The 26567-nt window shown below is 40.2% G+C and overlaps 1 protein-coding gene and 1 pseudogene across 2 annotated transcripts in view; both read left to right on the forward strand.

Annotated features, from left to right (window-relative positions):
* Nucleotides 1-26567, forward strand: part of MAGI2 (membrane associated guanylate kinase, WW and PDZ domain containing 2) — a 1217785-nt gene that overhangs the window by 1185410 nt on the left and 5808 nt on the right. The gene's annotated exons all lie outside the window — the stretch shown is intronic.
* LOC120591427 (60S ribosomal protein L13a-like) lies at nt 17757-18410 on the forward strand (annotated as a pseudogene).

A 26567-nucleotide genomic window follows, 5' to 3' on the forward strand; every position in this document is an offset into this window, starting at 1 on the left:
GGCTACCGTGGGTGATGAAATTAAGCTTTTATTAAAGTATCTTTTCCAACAGCTAAGCACTTATGAGCTCAGGCAGAGTCCGGGTGATCCAGTAAAAAGTGCCCGGAGCTGAGAGCGAACACTGGGCTGGAAGGCTAGGCTGCCCCACACACCCAGCAAAACACCTGAGGCGCTGGCCTCCCCACCTTGGGTCTCCCTCGCCTCATTTATAACATAGTGAAATGGCTAACATTAACTACAAGTTCTCTAACCACCCCTCGGGCTTGAGCACAAGAGGACTCCCTTCAAAATTGGAAAAGAGAGTACAGACTAACAGTTGCTTCATATTTATGTGTATATACAGTTTGTCTTACTTTTATTGTCCCTTCCATTTTATTTAGTTTGTTTTTAAACAGCACTAACAGTATTTCTCAAAGAAGCAGGGAGCTGTGTGGTCTCTTTCATAGCTTAAACACTCTTCTTGATAGCTTAAAAAATCATAGGCCTTCTCGGATAACTCAGAAGTTGCCTGCATCTGTATTGTGTTTCTTTGAGGAAAATCAATTAGTCAAGAGAAGGCCGCTGACATTACTATGGCTTTCTTCCAAAGCATTCTGGGCAATAAGAGCTTTTCAGGCACTCTAAGAATGAATGTTGAGCAGGCTTCATTTGCCAATGGCAGAACTAACCTGTAGCACACTAGATAGTGACTTGCCCACAGAACCAAAGCAGGCTGATGTCCAGGTGGGGAATGGCCACCACTAGGAGGCCATAGGCTTCTGGCTTCAGAGGTATCGACCAGCAAAGCAGAGCTTTGAGGCTCATTCCTGTTGACTTGAGTGTTAAAATGCTTCAATTTGGGGAACTTGCTGGGTTGGTAATATTTGAGGGAACCAGTAGAGCCCATGTTAACTCATTAACATTCTTCCTGATAAAAATGTATTAGCCTGTATATACGTGCCATTTTATTAAGAAAGTTCTTATGAGATGATGTTGTTAGCAGGCAGGCCTCTGAGAGTCCCTTAAATTAGAAGAAGACAGATCAGACCCACAGGAGAACCATCTCCACATTGTACCTTAGCAATTTAAGACACAAAATGAATTTCTGACCCCACTAACCTACAAATCTGATGTTGAAGCAAACACTTGCATTTCCTTGCCTCTCTCCCTTGTTTAATAATATTCTCAGCTGAATAGCAGTAGCCTATGGAAAACCTTCCTATGCCGTTTAGTTGCTGTCCAAAGCAGAATTCCGTGGCATGTTCAGAAAAACTGTCTTGTCTTGTATGAGTACCTTGACTGAGCTGAGGATATTCATTCATATTCTATTTAAAGCCTTTACTTTAAATAGCCATCCTATTGTTTTTAGCAAGATTGACTTAATTTGAAGAGCCTATGGTATGGAAAAAGGAGACTTAAGAATCAGAATACTCTTCAATAACTGCTCTAAAACCATCGGGCAATTTAAATATGAGATCCCAAAGATTCAGACAGGTTTATAGCTAAGGGTAAAAGCTATTCAAGGGCAAAACTGAGTATGAAAATGTGTTATACAAACACAACTGTAGCACTTAATAAATATGTAATAGCTAGCAAAAAAAGGTTGAGAAAACGGTGAAAAAAATGGAAAATTTAAACAACTTCTACCTGATGAAAGATATATTGACCTTTTACGTAGGTATCATACAGTCTTCATTACCAAATGAAGTCCCAATGGTACAAAATGGTATTTGAAAAATAAGTAGTGGCATATTTCATAGGCCAAAAGACCATAAGACCTTAGAGTCAGTGTCTCATTGCCAAAAGCACAAATGTGTGAAATATTACAGATATAAATTCTGAAGTACATCGATGCTCAATGAGACCCTGAGTACATGGAGTTCTCATTTTCCCCTTCTGAACTAAATAAAAAAACATTGAGACATTCCTGTGATGTTTTAAAAGTAACTTTGCATTAATGGTTTTGCTCTGCTAGATAGAGTATGTCATCTGGCATGGTCTGGCAAACTGTATCCTTGGAACTGATGGATTTTGTTTATCAAGTTCAAATAGATTCCCCCCACCCACAACCATGATTGGGGGTGGAGAGGAGGTGTTAAAGGCTGTTAGGTGCTTTACTACAAGCCACTAAAACATCATGGAATTGCAATTCTGTCTACAACCATTCATTACAGGCCAGAGCGGATGACAAGAGTAAGTACAGAGCCCTCAGCCATGATTTATGGTGGAAGAACAGCTCAGAGAAAAATTCAGTCAAGCACAAATGGCTGAGCAGTGAAACAAACATTAACCAAGGTGTGAGCACTGAGTGAAATTTATAAAAGAAAAAAACTTTATTCCCTGGCCCTAACACTACATGCCCCGAGCCAAAGATGAATTTAAGCTCCCTTCATTCTTTATCTTTGCACTTGTTTGCAGTTTGCAGTCACCATTTCCAGGGAGAATCACTCCACTGATCAGACTAGTAATATGGTAGTAATTATGAGATTCCATCTCATCTTTTATTTCACAGTCTCTTTCTTATCACGTCTTGTCCTTTAAACAAAAGCAGTACATCATAATTTGAGGGGAAAAGGAAAGAATAAATTAAAAATTAATTTCGGAGCCATTTTTAAATTTTCTTTATATTCACAGAAAATTCCTCAGAATGCCTTAAAACTAGGAATAGAAATCAACAGAACTATTAATATTTGAGACACATCCATGAGTAAATGAAGGCCCTAAGACAAACCACTCCTCTGACCCAAAGCAGTGTGGCATGAAAATTCTATTTCTAAGAATATAAGGATAAGAAAGAGAAATGTTATAGGAAGAAAAAACTGGAGGGAAATTTTTAATAGAGTTTTTTTTTACTGAGTAATGAGAGTTATTGCCCAAACAATACACTTTTACATATTATCCAAATCATTTCTAATATATTACTTTAGTAATCAGGATAAAATATTTTTAATGAACATGTAGAACAGAGAGGAAGATGAAAGAGTGACTCTAACTGATGCATTTCATCTTGATAATTATCTGCAGATACATTCCTATGAGAATATGAATTATATATATGCCCAAGGACTTTTAGGCAACTTCTAGGGGTGTCCACTCAGGCTTTCTTCATGAAATGCAATCCCTTAAAGTATAAAAAGTGAAGCAATTACCCCAATGTATACTCCCTGCATTTAGGAGACATGCCAGTGAGGAGTGTATAATATCCACTTGTTTACCCACTTAATTTCAGAGCCTTCATTCCAAAATGTCATCTGGACAAGACTTTCTCTGAATTGATTCAATCCTAGCGTCAACAAAGTTTTCGGTGCCAGGCACCTACTTTGGCACCGTGAGGAAGAGAAAGTTGAATAAACCACAGTTGCTATCTGGTAGGCAAGGCCTATACACATCTATCAATAAATAAATATCAGCCAACATGTTCTCAAAAGAAACGGTCAAAGTGCATCTTTCTCTGTGAGCTTATTAAAGAAGACTTCAAGAATGAGGAGGCACTTGATCTGAGCCTTGAACAACAGGCTGCTTTTTGGGAGGCAGAGAGGTAGTGGGACAATCCAGTCATAAGCAAAGTAAGTGAGCATGAGGGCTTGAGAGTTAATGCAGGTAAAGCAATTTGACTATAATGTAGGGCAAATGCTAGAGAAATAGTGGGACAGAGGTAAGGCCTACAATTTAGGCCCAACCCGTACTTTAGAAGCAAAACAGTAGAGACAGTCCGAGCAGTGGGATGGCAAGAGAGGCTGGAGGGGAAGGCAGCTCTGACAACGTGACAACTTACAGCAGTATTGTAGATGAGCAGAAACAAGATCCTCAACTAGGGTGGGAATAGAAAGGAAGGCACAGACACAAGGAACCGCCAGTCACCTCACTAGGGGGAAGCAGGGGCAGCATGGCTCCCAAGTGACTGACTGGCAGAGGAAAACAGTGGAGGAGTCAAGATGGCAGCAGGTTTAGAGCAAATGACAAGTTCATATTAGAGAATCTGAGAAAGCTCAGTGGCCTTCTAAAAAGAAACATGCTGCCATGCAGAAGCTAGGCTGGCGCAATTACGAGCTCACCAGGAAATAATCCCGCTCATTTTCTTCTCCTCAGGCAGTTCCACGCCAGAGCATCTGCAGACAGCTGAGCTAGACAGATATCTAGGAAAGAAGATTCTACTCCCATGTTAATAGCCTTCACCAGAGAATTTAATATTTGTGGATAATCTAGATCGTCTTTCCTTTCCTTTTAAAATGATACACTCAGAGCACCTAACATACCCCTTCATTCTTGGTTCTTTATAAGAAATGCCCATTTTTTAACTAGTCAGTATTGCAACTTTTACTTCCTGTTGATGAGGGTTTGTTCTACATATTATATAAAGACTGATAAGCAGTTACCTAGTTATTTAGTTAATGATGCAAAATGTCCTCAAGCTACTTTTTATTGCCACTTAATATATTTAATATTTAATGTTATAAACCAACATACAATATATAACTTTAAAATTATTTAGTCCATACAAGTTTTCATTTGGGAAGAACGTTTTATTAGCATATTTATGATACCATCTCAAGACTTAATATGGCTTAATTCTATTAATAAAAACTAATTTAAAAATCATTTTCTTTTTTAATTACAGTTTTTGATTTACTTCTTTCCTACTTGGTAAATAAGAGTAGCTATAGCTATCGTGCAGTTGGTCCATAGCTAACTTTGTTCTCTCGAAAGCTCTCATGAGTTGTTTGGTAGGGAAAGTTGATTAAAAGCAACATCCCCAGAGCCCCCCTATGTGGCGCTATGACTTGGCCATAGCTCAGCTCGTCAGAGTTCTGGGCAAATATTTAGCCTCAGATGAAGCAGTTAGCTTATTCTAGTCCATGTTCACAGTCTTTAGCCCACAGAAGCCATGTTGAAGGTAATTCAAACTGAGTGGTCAACAGACTCTCCTTTGGTGACCCAGGTCATCTCAGCAGTGTCCTCATTGGGCCTTATACTGGAGACATTCCTATTTCTGGCCCTTTTAGGCCCCAGAGAATGTGGATGCCTCCTTTGGTATTAACTTCCTAGCTCCTCAATTTCTCAACTGTGTGCTTATCATTCGGGTTCCGTAGATACGAGGCTGCCAGGTACGGGATACCAGACACCATCTGGTTCTCGTCCTTGGCAATCACAAAAAAGGGCACAAAGCCACCGAGTGTCCAAAAGAGTGAGTATCCAAAGGCTTACATATTAGTACGTAGTATATAGGCTGGCCACTGGCAGGGAAGAGCTAAGGAAGAGGGAATGGAGAAGGGTTGTCACATTTTTCAGATTTTAAATCCTATGAGATAAGGCTGCAAAGCACCCTGAATATACCCCAGAGGTATGCTGCTTGCCTGGAAACAAAGCACAAGGGGAAAGGCAGAACTCCTGTCCATTTTCCAATAAGCGAGCACTCCCAGACCTTGGTGGCTATTAAGGATGTTGCCATAGTCACCAAACGTTTTCAATTACAGGAAAAGCCAACTTGTTCCAAAGTTAAGCCAGAATACGTCAATTATAGAAAAAAATTGTACAGATGGTCTCAGACTTAACAATGGTTCAACTTCAATTTTTCAACTTTATGATCGTACAAAAGCAATACATATTCAATAGAAATCGTACTTTGAATTTTGAATTCTGATCTTTTCCTGGGCTAGCGAAATTCAGTCTGATACTCTCTCTGGCACTGCCGGACAGTGGCAGCAAGCCACAGCTCTCTGTCAGCCATGCGATCAAGAGGTAAACAACTGAGACTCCACAGCATATTGTGTTGTCAGCATTTTTTGCATATTAGGTTTTGTGTTGTTGCATCCCCTCGTATCTAAAAACACCAATCTGTGTCCCCTGCTTCTGGTGAAAAGAAGAGGAAGGCAATTCTCTTCAGATGAAACTAAAGATAATTGTCCAACTGTAGGCTAATGGAAGTGTTCAGATCATGTTTAAGGTAGGCTAGGGCAATCAGTGGGTTTAGTAGGTTAGGTGTATTGAATGAGTTTTCGACTTAACAATATTTGCAGCTTAACACCATTGTGAGTCCGGGAGCATCCGTACTTTGATCTAGTCCTGGTTCCAACTAGGGAAGTTTTTAAGCCAAAAAAGAAAAAATTAAGGGGAAAAAATGCAGTAGCCAAGAATGAACTAGCTGTGTAGATGCCAAGAGAGCAACTGAGTTTCTCTACGCTATTTCCTACATTAAGACAGAAAAACAGATTGAGAAACATGCATATGACACTACTACAGCCCTTCTCTTTTAAAGAAGAAACCTCAAACTGTGTCATAAGGGAAGTTGATCAAAGAAATGGTAAAGCAGGAAGGTCAGTAATCTTGAAAAGTTAAATTATTTCTAACTCATCTGTGCTTCTTAATTTTAAAATTAAAGTGCTTTCACTCACACCCATGGTCTTTACTAAGAGAACTGTACAGAGTTGCAAATGAAATGGGCTATGATTAAATGAATCTTCGATCTCAGATGAAAGCAAAGAGGGCTTATCCCATGTATATACATAACCATAAAATTGTTGACTGGAACTAAAAAGACTCCTGAAAATGCCATCATTATTCAGGTACTTTCTCTCAAAAATATATTTCTAAGTAATTTTTCTATGTCTTCATAACACTCAGTATATAACTTTTAAAGTGCTTAACAAATTGTACATATTTATTTCTTAAGGTGACCTGTTCCTTTCATTATTATATGTGAGCTCCACAAGGTCAGAACGTTTTTAAATTCATTTCATATTCCCAGGGGCTCTGCTATAGGAATAGGCCACTCAGTGTTTGAATAAATGGATGGATGAAGAAATAAACTAAAGAAAATGAGACCTCCAACCAAAGTTCATTATGTAGCTGTCGCTGTCCTACATACCTATGTCTCTGCCAGATGTGTCCTCAAGCTCCTGAAGGAGGCTTCCCAAATAAAATCTTTTGAGTCCTAGTTTCCATTCACATTTGACATTTATTCCTACTTTTAGCAAATGATGACATCAGTGATTTCGCCGTTGATTCTCTGACTCTGTCTCTCAGTAGGAGACTTTATTTGCCAATCACTCTTACCCCCAAAAAAAGTCTTATCTTAGCTCCACAAGAGCACTGATGCTCTTGTTGACTATTGTATCCTGAGTGTCTACCAACAAACAATGACTCCAAAGACATGTGTCAAACGAGAAAATGAATTAAAGATTTCTCAGGATGCTGCCATACCAACCAGTCTGCTATGCTGCTATGAAAAAAAAATAAGACAAATAAAAAGCTGTGATAAAACTCTGCATTAACATTGAGTGGCTCGCTAGTGTTCAGCAAAAGGTGACTCTGGAGTCTGAGGATATGTTAATACTGCTGTGGGTAGCTCTACCTGTCATTCTGTCCTTGGAATGGATGTAATAAGAATCGACCTGTCTTCTTCGTGGCTATGTTGGAAGAGATAGAAAAAGTCTCTTCTCTAGTCCTACACACACACACACGCACACACACATTCTATTTAAAGCAGCAATATGTCCACTTAGAAATAATTGATGACAATCTTACAAAGAGAAAGAATGCCCTGGAAACTGTGAACCCTGAAAAGGGAACATTAATACTGCTATAAATTTGGGGGGTATAAATCACATTATTTTAATGAATGTTTCTCATAAAATAATAGAATAAAGATGTCCTTCTCATAATAGAAATACGAGTTATGACACAAATTACCCCCCCCTTTTTTTTTTGCATTTATCTTTAATCGAGCTACCCTGAGAAGATGAAAAGGTAAAGAAAATGAGCTTGAACTTGAAAGAGATACCTGAGTAATTGGCCTGGTCCATTTATTGTAATTATTCTTTTTGGATTTGCTTTAGGTTAGAGTGTGGCAAAAATCGAACTCAGTAAAAGTAATAGTTATACCTATGGTACATCAGCTTTTAGTTTTTAAGTTTTTGAGACTGAAACTTACACTTTCTAAAGTTTATAATTATTTCCTCTCAGTAAATCATGAGTTTCTGTATCCTACAGAAAGACATTGCCAAAAATAAAGGATGAGACCGGTTGGCCTTCACTCTTTCCTAAACAAACAGTAATGTGAAAACTTGACCGTGAAGACATTGGCCGCACACCCGTTAAAACTCATGTGACTCACTTGACTCATTCAAGCTTAAATGCTAAAAAAGAGGAAGGTGCTGACAAACCTCCTCTAGGACTCTCTGATCCCAGACCCCTAATCCAGCTTTGTCAGTTATTTCAAGTGGATATAAACAAAGATTTTGACCAATCTTTTTCACCCCCAGAGGTCAAAAGAGCAGCTGTACTTTGGAAAATTAATCTAAAACTTAAGTTTCTGGTGCAACTTTCTCTTGACCTTTAAGGCTGATATGAAGCTCCAGATTACAAACTCCCCACACAGAAAGGCCCCATCTCATGTTCTGCCCTCCATACACAGAAACAGTAGGGCCCATCCAGCTCACCTATGGAATATCCAAAGCTTTTTATATCAATTTCAGTCACTAAAATGTAGCCCTGACTCCTCTCAAAAAAAAACATACTGTTTTTTTCTTGTTTTTTCTCCCAGCTTTATTGAAATATAATAGATAATTAGTTGCTTGTATGTACATTGTACAATTCCATGAGGTTTTTTTTTAACTATAGTTGGCATACAATAATATACCAGTTTCAGTTGTACAGAATAGTGATTAGTGATTCACGTAACTCACAAAGTGATCACCCCACTAAATCTTCCCCCTTACTATATTTATTACAACATTATTAACCATCTTCCCTTTGCTACACTCTACATCTCCATGTCTATTCTGTAACTATCCTACTATTCTAAAGAGTCCTTGTCAGGTGATAACAGGTAAGAAAAATAATATCCCACTCTATATTGTATAATATCTAATTATTTCATACAAGGCAACTTTGTGAAGAAGGCAAGGGAAGTAGTTAATGTAAGTTATGAAAACTGAGGCCCAGAGAGGTTAACACGGTTTGTTCAAGGTCACACAACTAGTAAGCAATAGACGATGTACTTGAGCCCATTTTCTGACTTCAAAGAAGAGTATTCTTCCCGCTGTGTTGTGCCCTACTGGCCTGATTCAAAGGCTTTACTCAGCTTGTTAAGGGGATGCTGGTATTTGTATTGTATATATTCCTGCATATTGTATATATTGATGTATTGATAAAGTTCTGGGTCTTGGGAACTGGCAGTTGTGTCAGTCAGCTGCATTTGTCACTTCCAGATGTCCCCCCGGCTCTAATACTCTGGATCTGGATAAAGCTGACTTATTCAGAGTAATTCCAGGAGATTCAGACTAGTCAGGCCATCAGAGAGCCTGCAGGAGACTGGGTCTTTTTTGGTCAACCAATGATAATAACAGCATTGACTTCATTCTGTATTTACTATGTAGTGACTATGTGCCAGGCACTATAATGGACGCCTTAAGTTATTGAGCTCACTCAAACCTCATAAAGAGATAGGTACTATAATTACTCTCATTTTACTGGCCTTGATCAGGGAGGATGATCAGAGACTAGAGCTAGGACAATTGGACTCCACAGCCCAGACTTTTAAAACCTGCATTACAACAGCCCAAAGAAGTTCATGCCCTCTTGATGAGCCTATAACCCTCCAGAGACTCCCAAAGTTCAACAGACTCTAAGCCATTATAGAGAACACTGTCTGACAAAGCAGGAGTCAGCCCCCATTGGCTTGGGGCCTATAACATTTGCCAGAACAGGAAAGAGCTGCCATTTTAGTGCTACAAAACTATCACGTCGTTTCTCTTTGGGTAATTTATCAAAGCATGTAAATGTAGCCAAAGAACACATTCCTCAACCACTGGGAACCTGAACAAAGGCCCCATGACCCCAGCTCTTTAGGGTCAAGAGCAAAACTCTTCAAAGACCTTAATAGAAGAAGAAAGAATAAAGAAAGGGGAAATAAAACTACTGATCTGAGATCAGAAGAAGCTATTTAAGACCCATGTCGCCTATACTCATAGATGCTTTGAGTGTCCATTTTAATGGAATCATCCCACAGCCTTTGAGAACAGCCCTGGTAAGGGGAGCAGCTGCGCCTGCTCAGGCCTTCCTTCCTGACCAGCTCACAATGCTGCAGGTCCCTTGTCTGTGGGAAGGCTTCCCAGCTGCCATTCATTTCGTCCATGCCAAACCTCTTCACTTCACCCAAATAGCAGCTTCACCTGTAGAAGAAGTAGGGTTCTGTGAGGTAATTTCTTTTTTTTTCCAGAAAGGCTTATTTAAAGAAGGCAGATTAAATGAACTCAAAGGGACAGCAGGGCATGGACTCTGGTAGTTTCTGACCTCAGCCCACCAACTGGCATTCAAAGTGCTGAGTTTCCAGGTTGATAGGAGCCTTAATGTGCAGCTTTGTAGCATCCTGGCTAGAGGTTACAGAGCTCCCGGCCTCGAGAATTTCCTATTATGTTTCTTATTCAGCAAAATTTGCATCTCTATTTTGAAAGTGGCCTTCCTGTGTTTTGCATTTTCTTATCTAAGTCCTCCTTCTCCAGGAAGCCTCAAGAGGAGGCGTGTTCAGTGTCTAAGGCATAAAGATCCCTCCAACATCAGGCTGAAGTCTTAGGTAACTGGCTCCCAGTGAACGTTGATGGTGTTTCCTTTCCATGAGGGTTCAAACAAAAGCACCAGGCTTCAGAAGAAAAGTAGACATGGTCTCTGGTGCTAAAATAAAGGAAGCCTGAGTTATGTTTCTATCTCCTTTTTGCCAACACACCCTGAACATTCAGCAAAACGGCTGATGGAGAGATCAAATGACGCACAGGAGGGCGATGAGCTTCCTCCCCAGAAGGCTCACCCTCCACCTTGGGTGCAGTGGCAACAGCAGTCATCTTTTGAGGCTCCCCTGGAATTATCTGTACCCTTGGACTGAAAGACCTTTCAAAGGATTAACACTTCCCCAATCAGTTGTTTATTTCAGTTCAAGTCAGCAATCATTCCTTATTGCAAATGTAATGAGCAGAGATGCTGTAACAACAGGTAAACCTAAGGAGAGCTTGGACTGCTCGGATGAAAAATATACTGTGATTGCTATTGCCGACTAATGTTCCAGTCATAGCTGTGTCTAAGGCAACGAGTCTTCACCCCGCCTGCGCGTAGGAGTCACTTGACACACTTTCTGAAGAACCGTCGTCTGGGACCCAAGCCCAGAGTTCGAGGTGATTGGTCTGGGGTGCGTTTCCCTACGGGATCCTCCCGTGCATCCGGAGCTGAGACCCACAGCTCTACGTTTACTCGGAGTACAGGCTGAGGAGGATCCCCTCATTCCCAGTCTAGGAAAAGCCAGCTGAACTCATGTGGGACGACCTTACCGACCAAGAAAAAGTTGAGGAAGGGGTGGGATGGAGCGCCCCCCTCTCTGCTGCAGGACTGAACCGGGCGGAGTCCGGGAACTCCGGTGCAGGTGGAGGAGGCTGCAGCATGGCCTCGAGGCCACCAGGGCGGCGTTCGTTCTCCCTCCGATCTGCGCCCGCGTTTCCGCTGGTCAGCGCTCTTGTCGAGAGTGGGAAAGACCTAGACTTATGCTCTAACCCCTCCCCACTCGCCGGGTGACCCAGAGGAAGTCCCTTACACTCTGGCACCTTCCTTCGGAAAATATATACAAAAATAGCTCCTACCCCCAAGCACCAGTGGGGTGCCTCATGAACACCAAAAGGATGTCTCAGGAATACGCTGGCAAAAGCAGCCTATTTGCACAGATGATGATGATGATGATGATGATGATGATGATGATGATGATGATGATGATTGCAAGCAATGACTTCCATGCTGAAGTCTAAGGCCTCTATTAGAACGGATGCACGTGTGCTGAGAGAGCTGCCCTCTGAATGACGTTACCCACACATTAATGTGAAGATTAATCTCCCGACCTGCAGAACAGTATTAGCAGGTCCCTGTGAGGTTCATCTCTCAAAACTGCGAATTTAGAAGGCAAATCTCAGGTGGCAGTTACGCCATCAGGCCCCCATCACTGGATAGTAAGGCAGAAGAATTAGTAGCATCTGAATTACTCATCTGCTGGAGCCTGTGGACTTCAATGCTGAGCCGGAATGGAGGAAGTCTATTGCCATGCAAGAACCCTCCACGTTTTTCAAGAAATTTCTCCAATTCATTTGTTTGGAGCACCTTTGAATTCCTCTGGCATAATCACCCTACCCTTTGTCAACACAAAATGATCGTTTAAACGACTCAATCGGATCATGCCATAGGCAACTATTTCCATTTATTATGATTTATTGCCTGTTTAGCGCCAATGTGCCAGGTACATTCAACAGAAGAGGAAGCCTCGAAAATGATTTTGCTTTCTGCTCTGGAGGCCCACAGAATAAAAACAACCTGCTTAGAGTACAGGAACGATGATCCTCACTGATGAGGATCAGTGACTAAGGACATTTGGGGAAGGTTTAATTTTCCTGATGAAAAAGAACAAGACTTTCTCATTGCTATTGATCCTCCTATTGACCTAGAGCACTGATGAAATTGATTAAAGAGAGAGGGAGTCCCGGTTTTTCACCAGGCCAGGAAGAGATTTGTCATGGATAAACCGAAGTCACATAATCCGATTGAAGGCAGGAATCTGGTATTAGTCTTTGATCCCCAGCACTGGCACCTTTAGGCAGTGAGTAACTACTTATTTAATTGATTAATTCAAGTGTGAGAGATCAGACTACTTATTTTACCCATCACCAATTACATCTACAATTTAGAGAATCGAGGTTTTTTGTAACTCAGTTTTTCAGGGAAGAGCCCGTTATCATTTTAATTCTTCCTTCAGGTTGTTGCCAGGAAAAGGAACAAGTACTGAACTGACAATCACAGGAACTTGTTAACTAGATAAACAGGCTCCAAGTTGTTCTTTATAACAGATAACCACCTTTTTTTAAAGTTCTATAATAAGTGAATATTAACAGTTAGAGTTATCTGTAAAAAAAAAAAAAAAAAAGAAATCACCATCTATTATCATCATTCAGATACCCTCTCCCCAGTCATACCTGAGATAAACAAGGGATGGCTACTGCCGTAGCCTGAATGAAATTGTGAAGGGATCCATGGAGTTAACTAACTAAGCCATTATGAGTTATGCTTAGTTAAAATGCTCACTAACTTAATTAACCAACGGTCTTTCTTTAGGATTCAGAAACAAAAATCAACCTGTGAAATAGAGAATTTCTTATTCTTCCTGGAACTATCATTCACTTGAGTGCCCTACAAAACTGTTCTTTCTTCAATTTCAGTATACTTTCCCCTACAGTTCACAACAGGATCTCACCGGCTAAATTGTGAGCCTTTCTAAAGCAGTTTCTCCAACTGGGGAGCTTGTTAAAATGCAAATTCCGATTCAGTGGGTCGGGGATGGGGCCTGAGAGTCTGCATTTCTAGCAAGCTCCCAGGTGCTGTCAGTGCTGCTGGTTCGTGGATGACACTTCAAGTAGCAAGGTTTTAGCAATTCATTTCCCTACAAATTTTACAGTGTGTATCGTAATTTTCTTCACTTTGCAATACAATAATAAAATTTAACTAAGAGTTTTATAACATCTAGTGACATCACATATTGATACAGACATAGATACAGATACATTTATTTCAAATATATTGGGTCTCTCCACATTTCTCTAAATTATTCCAGTTGGCTGCAGTTCTACTTTCAAGAAAGGAGAATGTGTGATCTCTGACTGACCTATTAATTCTTCATTCAGTTGGCTAAAGACTTAGTATGTGCTCAGCACTGTGTTAGAGACTGAAGTTGCAACAGTGAACAAGACAAATCACAGTCCCTATATAATTGAATTTATATTTTAGGAAGAGAAACACGCAAATAAATTGTAGTAAATGTTGTGAGAAAAACAAAGGAGCTGAAATAGAAAATAACCACTTTGGACAAGCTGGTGAGAGGCCTCTCTGGGGAGATGACACTGAATCTGAAGGATCTACTCATGTGAAGTGAAAAGGGCCACGGGTTTAGGCTATAAACGTGCACACACCAGGTCCTACTTCTTCAGCAAATATGTGTTGAGCAGAAGGGGGCCTGCTACACAGATTTGGCTCTCAGTTCTGAGTCTGCATCACTGCCAACAAGTCACTGAAGATCCCTCCACACTCAACTGCCAATACCCTTTCCCCAAGCCGGCCTTTGGCTCCCTGCCTGTCTGTAGCCCCTTATCTAGGCTGGTGCACTAGCACTCATCAGGAGTTGCTGACACATTAGGGTTTTTCTACATGTGCACAAAACCTATAAAACTCTAAGGCCTGTCATCTGCAGGAATTGTCAAATAGAGTTTCTGGTCTTTATTCTCAGTTCAATTTTATTTCTAAAGAAGCGACTCCAATGAAAAGCTTTACTTTTTGCTAAAATAAAATTAAACCTGCTTGAAATCAGTCATTCTATATGAGCTCCAAATGCTGCAGAAATTGATACCCATTGCTTTGTTTCCAGGAAGGTCTGAGACTTTGCAGAAATAAAAATTCATAGGCAGCCTTCATCTTAACTCAGCCAAAATTCTCCTTTTTAAAGTAAGGAAAACTCACTGCCTCCTTGACCCCCATCTCCCCATCTCTCCACCCCTCACCCCAGACCACCTCTGTCTTCAGCTGTCTCCGTAAAGTTAGTTGTCAGCCCTGGTTTCTGTCATTCTGAACCTCCCTTCCCACCTACACAAGTCCTGTCCCACTCCTCTCTTCCCCAACACACACACACACACACACACACACACACACACACACACACACACACACACATACACACACAGCATGAACATAGATGAAGGCTCAGATGATCTCAAACAGTGTCATCATTTGTTCTTTATTATCAAAGCAGGGGTGATGCAAGAGGCTGTCACAACTCCATGGATAGGAGATAAGGTTTTTTGGCATCGTCAGCTACCTGATGAAGAGAAGAGAAGCAGTAACCAGAAACCCGTAACTGGAGATGAGGACACGGCAGCCCCCGGACCCTAAGTTTGCATTGGCTGCAGCCCCTGCTTGCCTAAATAACAGCTCTTTAATCTGGATGCCTCATGGGCTCTGGTGCCTTCTCAAGTGAATTATCCAGATCTACCAGGATCTATAACTATTCATCTTTCTCTAGGGCTGTAGCTCTGTTCGTAGCATCTTCTGCAGGATATATGGAAAAGAAGTGATAAATTCACACCTCTCCTTTTTTGCTCCTCATGGAAACTCTAAGTAAAAGTTACATAAAGGCTAAAAGGGTAGAAGGGGACAATCCTTGAGCCTCGGTTTCCTAATTTGTATAACGAAGATAATAACAGTATCTATCTCATAAGTTTGTTGCAAAATTTGAATGACAGAACGCATGCACAACATTTAGTATAGATAGTAAGTGTCTAGTGAATGTTAGCTGTTTTACCACTATCATTCTTATTTACAAGTGCTTACTATGTGCCGAAAACTATGTTAGATGCTCGTTTAACTTTTACAGAAGTTGGGGTAATTTTAATTTTCATAAAAGATGTCTGAGGTAGATATTATTCACTGAGGCTCAGAGAAGTTGGTTGATTTGCCCAAAGCCACACAGCTGGTCAGTAGTAAAGCTAAGACTTACATCTACACTGCCTCAACTCTAGATTTCAATTCTCTTTCCCATCTCTGGTGTCCATGAATACTGACATTACAAAGTGAGACTCAAACTCTCCAGTGGTTTTTGAATACCTGCAGAATGGACTCCCCAGTCCTCTGTGTGTCCTACAAATGAAGAAGCTTGTCATTGCATCATCTCCTATCGCTCTGCACCTCACATCCTGTTTCAGCCATGGCAATCTATTTGGAGTCCCCTCAAATATCGTGCACATAGCACAGAACTTGAACAAATGAATGTGTGTGAATGTAAGAATATAAAGAAGTAAAAATTGTGGGGCTAGTTCTGGAAAATGATGAAAAGCTTAGTTTGAGGTATATAAAATAGTCAGATATTTGGGAGGTCTCTCTTTTCAAGATAGGCAAGAACTGGACATGATTCAAAGCAAAAGAGAAGCAACCACTTGAAAGGAAGGCTAATTATTGAAGAAGTAGGGGATGATATTCCTGCTAATAATAAAATTACAATCAATTTAATTTTAACTGAAAGACCATTTCCTTAGGGAGGTCTCTCTGAACCCCTAAAACAGGTTAACTCCCCATTAAATGTTTCTGTAGCACCCTTTTTTTTGTTGTTCTTTTGATGATACATCACATTCAAAATCACTTATCCTATATTTATCTCATCTAACAAGCTCCACAAGGACAAGGACGTCATTTTGTTCATGCTAAATTCCCAGCAATTAACATAGTGTCTAGCACAGAGTAGATACTCAATAAATATTAATTAACCACAAGATTAGTAGCATTTCTCTGCCCTAAGAAAGATTCTGCTTCTGTTTGCCAATACTAATAAGATAAAAAATAAATTTTATTTATTGATAAAAGAATCTAAAACAACATGATATGAATTGAAGCAACACACATTTAATTGGCTTTAGTTCAAATGTAATTTAGTTGTCAAATCATGACTCTCCCGTTAAATAAGGGGGAGGGGTCACCCTATCTCTCTCCTGCTCCATTGTCTTTAGGGTGAAGTTCTCACTCCCTAGTTGGCACCTAGCGTACTCCCCAACCTGCTTTCTCAGCCTCCTCTTTCATCACTACCCCAGGCACCCCTCGCCATCCCCACAACAACCCACTGAGCACTTTGTGGATCCCATTTTTTGGAATACTCTTCCCTACTTTCTGCATCTAGTGAACTCTTATTCTCCCTTCAAACTCGAACTAAAACCTTCCCTAAGTCTCGAATAAAGAACAATCTGTTCTCTCTATGCCCACCCACAGTGAAATAGTATATTAATGCATTCTTTGAAGGCACTAGTTGTTTCTTGTTCATCTTTACATCTCCAGTACCTAGCACAAGTCTGCATGAAGGTTAGCAGAAATTTACTCATTTTCTAATGAGTAAATATAAAAGAAAACCTTGGGTACTCCTTAGCTATTCTCTTTCCCTCATGCCCCATATCGAGTCCATAAGCAGGTCCAATCTGGCCTGTCTTCAAAATATATCCTGAATCTAGCCCCTTCTCACAGCCTCCATAACTACCTCCCTAGTCCAAGCCACCATGATGTCTTGCCTGGGCTGCTGCAATAGCCCCCTGACTGGTTTTCTTATTCTATCTGCAATCCATTCTGTGCATGGCAGCCATATTGGCCTTTTAAAATATCATCCTCCTGCTTGAAACCATCCAATGGCTTTCATCATACTTAGAATAAAATTCAAAATCCTTATTGAAGCTCTGCTTGATCTCATACTTCCCCTCATCTACCTCACAAACCTATTTACCATTTCTCCAGCATGCCAGACCCTCTCGGCACTTGTTCCACCTTTTTCCAAATGACTTGCTCCTCGGCATTCAAGTCCCTGCTGAATGTCACCTCATCAGAGAGTCCTTCTGTGACTACCTTATCTTTCCATCTCCTTGCCTTACTTTATTTTTCTGCATTTTACTGATCCATATCCAATGCAGTATTATTACCTATTTATTATTTTTCTGTCTCTTCCACCATGATAGTAAGGCCTATGAAGACAGAAATATTGCTTTCTTCACAGGTGTATTTTCGGTGGATAGACCTTTCAGTGGATATAAAGTAAGCAATAGGTGCTCAATAAATATTTTTTAAATGGGGGGGAAAAAAATACAGTTTCCCCAGGCATCTGCCAAAGATGGCAGAAGGGCATATCTGGTGCTCAATAGCCAAGGCCATCTCCTGGGCCGCCAGGCACCCACCATGGACAAGCAGGGCCAGAGGTGGTGGTCATGTGCTGTGAGGTCATAAACATTTCTGGCAATTTCTATAGAAATGAGTCAAAATACCTGGCCTCTCTCTGAAAGCATATGAACACCAGTCAGGCCTATGGCCCCTACCACATCAGGCCCCAGTCGCATCTTTTGGTAGACAGTGGAGGCGTGCTGCCTACCAGAGCTAGCAAGGCCAGGCCTCCCTAACAAGAAGAGCATTTGATGGGATCCCACCCAACTCTGACAAAAAAAAAAAAAAAAAAAGGCAGATGAGTACCTGCTACCTTTAAGGTTGTGTGTCTGAAGCCTCTGTGAAAGTTTGTCTACCTAGGGCACCTGGCTCATGAGGTTGGCTGGAAGTACTGGGAAGTGACAGCCAACCTGGTGAGGAAGAGGAAGGAGAAGGCAAAGATTCATTACTAGAAGAAAGAACAGCTCATGAGGCTATGGAAACAGACCTAAAAGAACATGGAGGATAAAATTGACCAGTATACAGAGATCCTCAAGACCCAGGACTCCCGGTCTGAACACAGTGAAGACTGTTTATTCCTCATCCTTGGCCTGACCTGCCCTTCCTCTGTTGCCCCCCCCGAGATGTGGGGGACCCAAGGACAGCCATCCAGGTGCCAGAGGCAACCTGGGGCTTAGAAGGCTGGGGACACAGAAAGTACCTTAGTCATTGCTCCTGTTTAAGATAGGCCTTTAAAAAAAAAAAGTTTAAACCTTTCTAAGAGCCATGCAGGCGTAATTTGTCCATGTCTTACTTGTTCATGGAGAGTTTCAGAAAATCAATAATGGAACAACCAGTCACTTCAGTTTCAGTATTTGTAAAAGTAAGCTAGAAAATTGTGATTGGAGCAGACCCTGTGCTATGAATGGGGCATCTGTTTGAAACGTCCCACATGGTCATATTCTGTACTCTGCAGTTCTTAGAATGTAGGGAAATGCTTGTGGGGGCAGTCTGAGCCTGCATGGCACACTGGTATTTACAGATGCTCACAGGCTGGGAAGATATGCAACCAGGGGTCACAGGCATTGCCTTTGCCGCTTCCCTGTATTTTATGATCAGAAATAAATAAATTATATTTAAAGGGGAAAAAAAAGAATGAATAGAGCATCTGGCTACTGGGCCCCAATGCAGAGAGAGAAATTAATATGAAGACAGTGCTCTGAAAAATAAAATTGGGTACAGAAAAAAATTGTCTAAAGATAACCTTGATGAAGTATGACAACAACATTAGATGGTTCCAGGCACAGGATCTCTGTTTCCACTAATTTATTTGCTTTTAAACAACCAGATTGTTACAAAGAGACTTCATTCCCTGCGGACATATTGATGAGAATATCACTATGAGGCCTCAGTCTAGAAGTGGATCAATCTTATGCCTGTGTCTTGCCCGTGGATGGCTTCTAATGGTTGATGAAGGGATCTTGTCTGGGTACCACAGAGGTACAGGTTTAGCTGGAGTCCAAGAATCTCCTCTGAGAAGCTCATTTCCACTTCTTCCATCTTTGGCAAGAAGTGGCTATTATCAGTTTCAGCATTTCTCCCATGAAATAGGCAACTTATGATTGATTATCCTCATCTCTTATTTCTGCTCTGCCACTTAAGACAGAGCTGTATTTCTGTGATGAAGAACAGAATTCTAGAAAAGCTTTGGGATTAAAGATGCCTTCTAAAGATTAAGTAAAACTTCTTTAATTCAGATTCTGCTGGCTCTGTGAACTCAGAATTCATTATCAGTTTCTTTGGGCTGAGACTTACCTTAGTCCCGTGGTGAGGGGAAAAGGGAGGTTACTAAGCAAATTAGTGATGGAAACACTATCTGCAAAAGATGTAACCAATTTTAAAAGACTTCTTCACACTAGGCTTAAAAACAATTTATTAGCACAAGTTTCATATTGTTTAAAATGTTATAATTTACATCAGTAAAATTTACCTTTTTTAGTGTAGAATTCTACCTCTTTCGAAAAACATACAGTTATATAATCATTGCCATAATCAAGATACTGAACCGTTCCATAATCCCCCCAAATTCTCTCATCCTCCATAGTGATCAAGCCCCTTCCCACCCTAACCCCACACTAATCAGTTTTCTGCCCCTTTAGTTTTGTCTATTTGAGAATGTCATATAGAGAGAATCACACAGTATGTGACCTTTTGAAGCCGATTTCTTTGTCTTAGCATAGCACCTCTGCGATTCGCTTATGCCCTCGGGTGTATAAGTTTGTTACATTTTACAGCAGAGTACTATCCCATCATACCACAGTGTGCTTATCTATTCACCAGTTGGACATTTGAGTTGTTTCCAGTTTTTGATGAATAAGAGTAAAACCACTATAAAAATTCACATTCAGATTTTTTATATGAACGTTAAGTTTTTATTTCACTTGTGTAGATATCTCAGAGTGAGATTGCTGAATTGTATTGGTTAACTAAACATTTAACCTTTTAAGAAACTGCCAAACTGTTTTCTAAGTGGTTGTTTGACTTTTCACACACCCCCCCCCAAAAACATATGAGAGTTCCAATTGCTCCACATTATTTTCACGTTTGGTTTTTTTTTTTTTTTTTTTTGGGGGGGGGCCATATTAGTAGATGTGTAGTGGTATTTCATTGTAGTTTTAATTTGCAATTTGCTATTAATGATGTTCAGCATCCTTCTTTGTGTTTATTTTTCATTTATGTATCATCTTTGGTAAAGTGACAATCCAAATCTTTTGACCATTTTAAAAATTGGGTTCCAACTATAAATTTAATGACTAACATGTATATAAACATTCATATAGATTATTTCATTTGATCATCACAAATCCGGGAGGGAAGCAGGGCAGATATTTTTTCCAATTCTCAATTCTCAATTTTCCTGAGAAATCGAGGTTGGAAATGATTAAATGACTTGCCCAAGTTCACACCAAGTGGCAATACTACAAGAATCCAGGCCTGCCATTGACACTCTTTCTTCCACAAGTTGCTTACTCACTTTTCCTCAAAGCAGACAAGGTCACTCTCTACTCTGTAGGATTGTGAACTGTAAGCTCCACGTGACTAAGCCAGCGCAGGCAAAGTTATGGAAAAGTGAAGTCTGCCTTCTCAGCTGTGCTACACACATTTCCAGCCCCTTACTGCAGCGAAACTTCCCTGTGCTATGTCTCCCTTCTCTGGAGTTCAATTCCCAACTACTAGTACTGAGAAAAAAAATACATATTAAACAAAGTTTTCCTGACCTTCACCTCTTCCCACCCCTTGAGTGTGGATTTTTGCATTTGAACAAGCGCTTCTTCAAGAAGTGGTTTTCAGAGTGTTCTGTAAGAGCTTCAAGGGTCCTCGGAAATGGGCTAGAGCGATGCAGGTGGGAGTGGGGGCAAATGGCAAGAGGCTCTGGATCCACTCCACCTAATCAAAGCAGTTCCTGTTTTTATCTGTTTTACATATTCGGCTTTCATGTAAGATTTGATTTGAAAAAAAAAAAAGAATGTGTTTCTTTCTAAAACACGCTTACAATAAATGAACCAGCATATTTCTCATATACCCTGTAATGCAGATATTTTACTAATTGAAACTGATCCCTAGACATTCCCACATCTCCAGATCAATCCGGGTTATCAAGATTTTAACTTATGGAAAAATAGAGCTGAATATCTTAATCTGTTCCCCTGACCCACTTCTGAGATACTGACTCCCATTAGTCCATGGGGCATGTAAGAAAGGCTTGAGTGGTATCATCAGACCGGGATTGGTTTCGTGTCTACTTCAGTGCACAGCCTAAATACTATCTTTTTCCTTGTGTGTCCTGATGTGGAAAACGTTAGAAAGCACTAGAAGAGACTCGTGATTTGGGCTTGGGCTCTGGAGTTATGTAGTCAGTTGTCCTGATTCTCACTTACTAGCTGAGTGGTCTTGCCAAATTGCTTAATTTATCTAAGCCTCGTTTCCTCGTCTATGAAATGGGGATAATAGCAACATGTTTCTTAGAACTGTTGTGAGGATTAAAAGATAATGCATGTAATACATACAATGCAGGTCTTGGTGTATGTGAAGTATTCAGCCAATGATGGCTTCATTAGCAGCTCCATTTAGCCCTGGGATTTGCCCTTTCGGCCATGGAAGTGGTTAAAGTTTGCCACAGGTTTACAGCTAACTGCATTTTTAATTGTACTTTCACAATGAGTATAACTGTGAAGCATCATTAAGCAAATATGGTCACAATTTTTAAAGTTATTTATGTTTATAACACCTAGTTTACATCTCACTGGTAATAAAAGTGAAACAAGTACATGTTTGAAGGCCATTAACAATGCCTCCAGGCTGGAAACAACGGTTTAGAAAGAGCAGAAGCAAAGTAAAATAATTTGTTCTAAAATTTTTAAATGCACATTTTTCTTATTTGTATTTTGTTACAAAAAGCGATAACCTTAGTGATGGTTGAACAGATCCAAATGAACCATTATGGTTTGAACACATCCTTAAAAGATTTTTCTTTTGAACACCAAATGACTTCACATTACGGTCTTTTGATCTACTCTAATTATTTTTATATTTTCCCATAATATTCTAAATTAGAAGAAAATATATTCCAATGCAACCACATCAGTATTCTAACCCAGCCAATGTAGGTTGCAACAGGAAAGGTTTTTGTAAAAAGAAGTAAACCAAATCCATGAATCTCTTTGCAGAATAATTGTATTCATTTGAGCAGTAAAAATATTTATGTCTCAAACTAACTCAGTGTTTCAAATATCTAGTATGAGTATTTTCAATTCAATCCAGGTTTAAGGTATAACACTGTGAGGGATATTTTCCAAGTTCATAGTATTATCCCCGACCTTAAGAAATCTAATTCCATTATTCTCTGATTCCAGTTCATACTTCCAGCATTTTCACAAATCAGTACCCTAACTATGATGACTGTCCTTCTGTGTCCAAGTTTCAAACACAAATAGCATTTCAGAGTCTCCATTTGGAATAATGATGGATCTGCCTCTGACAATCACTTTAAGTGGAAGTTTCTGTCATAATTCCCCAAAAGAAGAGATGAGCCCCATTTCTCAATAACGATAGTGGAGTCTAGTCACAGTGTTTCAGCTGAGCTCGTGGAAACATCACCCACTTCATAAATCATTCAATAACTCTGTTTTATTACCTACCAGCTATGCACTCTTGAACAAGTTACTTAACCTCTTTGTGCCTCAGCTTCCTCATCTGTAAAATGTGCAAGTTTTCTTATGAATAAATGCATTTCAAAGGCTTGGAAGAATACTTGATACCTAGTAAGCATCTCATTCAGTTAGCTGTTGCTGTTATTAGTCATAACCAATGGTGGTAATATTATTATTATTACCTTCCTAACACCCTAATCCAAAGGCAGCCATTAGGCTCTTGGTCTCAGGCTGTATTGACAGAAAAAGAGCAGAAGCCCTTATTCCGGGCTTGGCGGACCTATCAGCCCAAAGCTGGAATCCCTAAGGCTATCAGGTAAAATGTAAGGCAGGATACAGGTCATCTTTCCCCTCAGACAATCCCTGGCTCCTTTCTGAGGGGATCTCCCTTACCCATCAGCACCAGACAGAGTTAACTCTTCCTTGATTTGAGTTACGTTTTCCTCTTCTGCACAAATTTTTGCTGGAGATAAGAGCCACCTGGGAAAACTAATAATGCAGGTACTTATTTACTGCAATAAGTAGTTTATTTCTAGTGGATCGTCTCTCTGGTCACTGTCAGTTGGATTATAGTCCATAAAATAAAAAAGATGCAACACAGTAGGTGAGGTAGGTTGGTTGGTTGGTTGGTTGGTTTGTTTGTTTGTTTGTTAATCTCAGGCTTACGAAGTGAAAGAGTGCATTTTATTTTTGAATATTGCTAGGTTTCTACAGGATAATTTAAGAGATTGTACAGCTGTTAACTTAAAGATAATGGTATATGTATACCTATATTCTTATAATATATAATTATACATTAATCACTCTGTGTTCTAAGAGAGATCCAAACTGGCTAGAACTGACAATAAGGGGGAAGAAACTTGATTCTAGCAGGAGAGGGGCTTGCTTCTCCCCCCCACCCCTTGGAGTGTAAGATATTTAGGGTTTCTCTTATCTGTGACTCATCTGAGCCCCCTCTGGCACATTTATTAATGGTTCCCCAGGGATGGAGCTCCTTTAAACGATGTCTGGATATAAACAATGTATGGATATAAGATTGAGGAGAGAGAGGACAACTGCTAAAAGTCAGGGGAGCTTGGCCACTTGTTCTTGGATCCTGAGCTTCTCTTTCTCCCGCTACAACCCAGGGAACATTGATGAAACCCGAGAACCCGTCCCAGTGCACTTTCTATTGCTGGAGTCCTCCTCCTGTATTTTTCCTTCCATACTTATTTATTTCTACTCCCACTTCAAATATACAGTATCATTTGACCACCATCTTCTCTGAAAAATTATAAAAGTCAAAGACACAAACCTGTTTGGGGCAGATTGTTCTTTAAATGAAGATCTTTTACCCTGAAGTGTTTCCTTAAGTTGGCATTTGGTTTCAAGTCTTTCGTTTCTAATTGTAAATGGATTTATTTGTTCATCGAATATTCATTGAGCACTTATTCTTGGGTCAAACAGTACGCTAGGTGTTAAGTCCACTGTGATAAACAATATCAGTGTAGTCATCGCCCTCATGAAGCTTACAATCTAGTAATTGAGACTGATTTTAATCAAATAAGTAGACAACATATAATTACAAAGTATAAATACTATGAGGAAATACAAACGAGATGTTCCTGAAGATAACAGAATATCTGCTGTAGGTTGGGGTTCCCTGGGGTGACATGTAAGAGTCCTAAAGAATGAAAAGGAATGTACCATGTGAACAGTTAGGAGAGAATCTTCCAGGTGAAAGATTAGCAGTGACATCCCAGAATGGAGAATAAGCTTCGTGCATCTGAGGAAGCGAACCGAGGTCAGTGTGTAGAGAATAGGGGATAGAGGAGATGAGTCTGAGAAGGTTGACAGGGGCCAGAGCATGCAGGCTTTGGTGGGTCATGTTACTAATTTTGGATTTTAATCTAAGAACAGTGAGAATCCACCAAAAGTTTTAAGCAAGGGAATGGTATGATCTGATTTATGTCTCAAAGAGAATGTTGTGAATCCTGTAGGGAGAATCACTGGAGGTAGACAAGAGTAGAAGTAAAGAGAAGTAAAGAGTAGCCTATGTGAGAAACAATAGCTCAGCAAGTCCACCTCTCAGGTATAGTAACTAGGTTTGTTTCCTGAGCTCTGAGTTCAAAGGAGGGTGCGTGGTTCATAGTATGCTACACTCCTCTTGTCTGAACAACACTAAAATTCATTTTTTAATTTTCTGCCTTTAAGAGTGTCCCCAAAAGTTTATGAAAGGTGTCCACACTGTGGTCTTCTTTTAACTGTGACGATTTAGGGCAGCCCACACTAGTTCCATTCTTTCAGGGACTTCCGTGTATCTCAGGTGGTGAAAGTGAAGGTGAACATAAGTTGACAGAGTCCATATATATTTGAAGATAAATCTAATAAGACTTGCAGGTGGATTGTATTTGTGAGGTGAGGGAGAGAAAGGAATCAAGGATGACTCCAAGAGATGGTTGTGCCATTCACCAAGATGGGGAAATAAGGAAAAAGTGCAGAATAGACTTGAGGGGAAAAAAAAGATTTCCTTTTAGGACTTGTTAAAGTGAAGATGCTAATGAACTATTCAAGTGGAGAGCTCAGGTAGGCAGATGGACATAGCGGCATGGAGCTGGTAGCACAGAGCTCTGCAGAAATATTTGGGAGTATTGTTGTTGTTATAAAAGCTACATGAATAGATGAGAATATCTAGGAGAGACTATGGGGAAAGAAAATGACCTAAGACCAAGCCCTGAGGAATGCCAACATTAGAGGCCAAGTAAAAGAAGAGGAACCTACAAAGTAAATTGAGAAGGAACTGTCAAAGCTGTAGGACAAAGAGCAGGAGAGTGGAGTGTCATGGAGGCCAAGAGCCCGGCTTTTTTCTGGGAGTAGTCAGCTGTTGACATGTGTTGAGATAGCACATTAAGATAAATACAGAGAGGTGGGTTTGACAGCAGAAAGATCACTGGTGACTTTAACTAGGGCTGTTTCACTCAGGTGCTGGCATGGGCGGAGGAAGCCAGTTTGGAATAAAAGGCTTTTTCCTTTCTGATTTCAACAATTGGGCCTGGGGACATTATTTGGACAAAGGGGCTGCAGAAATTCCTGCAGGTCTATGTGGCCAATTTCTTCTTTCCAGGTTGTGTCTCTGTTATTTTTAATTCTAGTTAGAATATTTCAGACAGGAAGGATGTGTGGAGTTTGTTCTCCCAGACGACGAGTTCATTAATGGACATGATCACATGCATTAGCCTGTGGTCAGGTTCAAGAAAAAAGAGAAAGAGAGAGGGAGGGAAAGGAGAAAGAAAGAAAAATAAGGTTTGCAGAAATAAGAACTAAATGTGATTAATTCTTCGGTCTATGGATAGAAGGAAAAGAGAACATGCATCAAGGTTTCATGAAAACTAGAGTTGAAAATGTTAGAGAATGGTTCTTCCTGACCACCACAGTTTATGTCACCTCCATGAGGCAGATGATGGGGCAGGGTGGGGAAGGGGCTACCTGCCACGTGGCCTTGATGCTTTACTGAGCTTTTCAGGTTCAGCCTGCTGCATGTTTAGTATTGAACTGAAGAATTCTTGTCCAGAAAAATGAAAACTATTGAACCACGTATATAAGTGTCTATCTTTTAAATCATTTTACTTTATGATCTAGTTTAATTTCTGACTAATATCCTTAATC

Source organism: Pteropus medius, unplaced genomic scaffold, assembly GCF_902729225.1.
Source record: "Pteropus medius unplaced genomic scaffold, Ma_sr-lr_union100, whole genome shotgun sequence".
Taxonomy (NCBI): Eukaryota; Metazoa; Chordata; class Mammalia; order Chiroptera; family Pteropodidae; genus Pteropus; species Pteropus medius.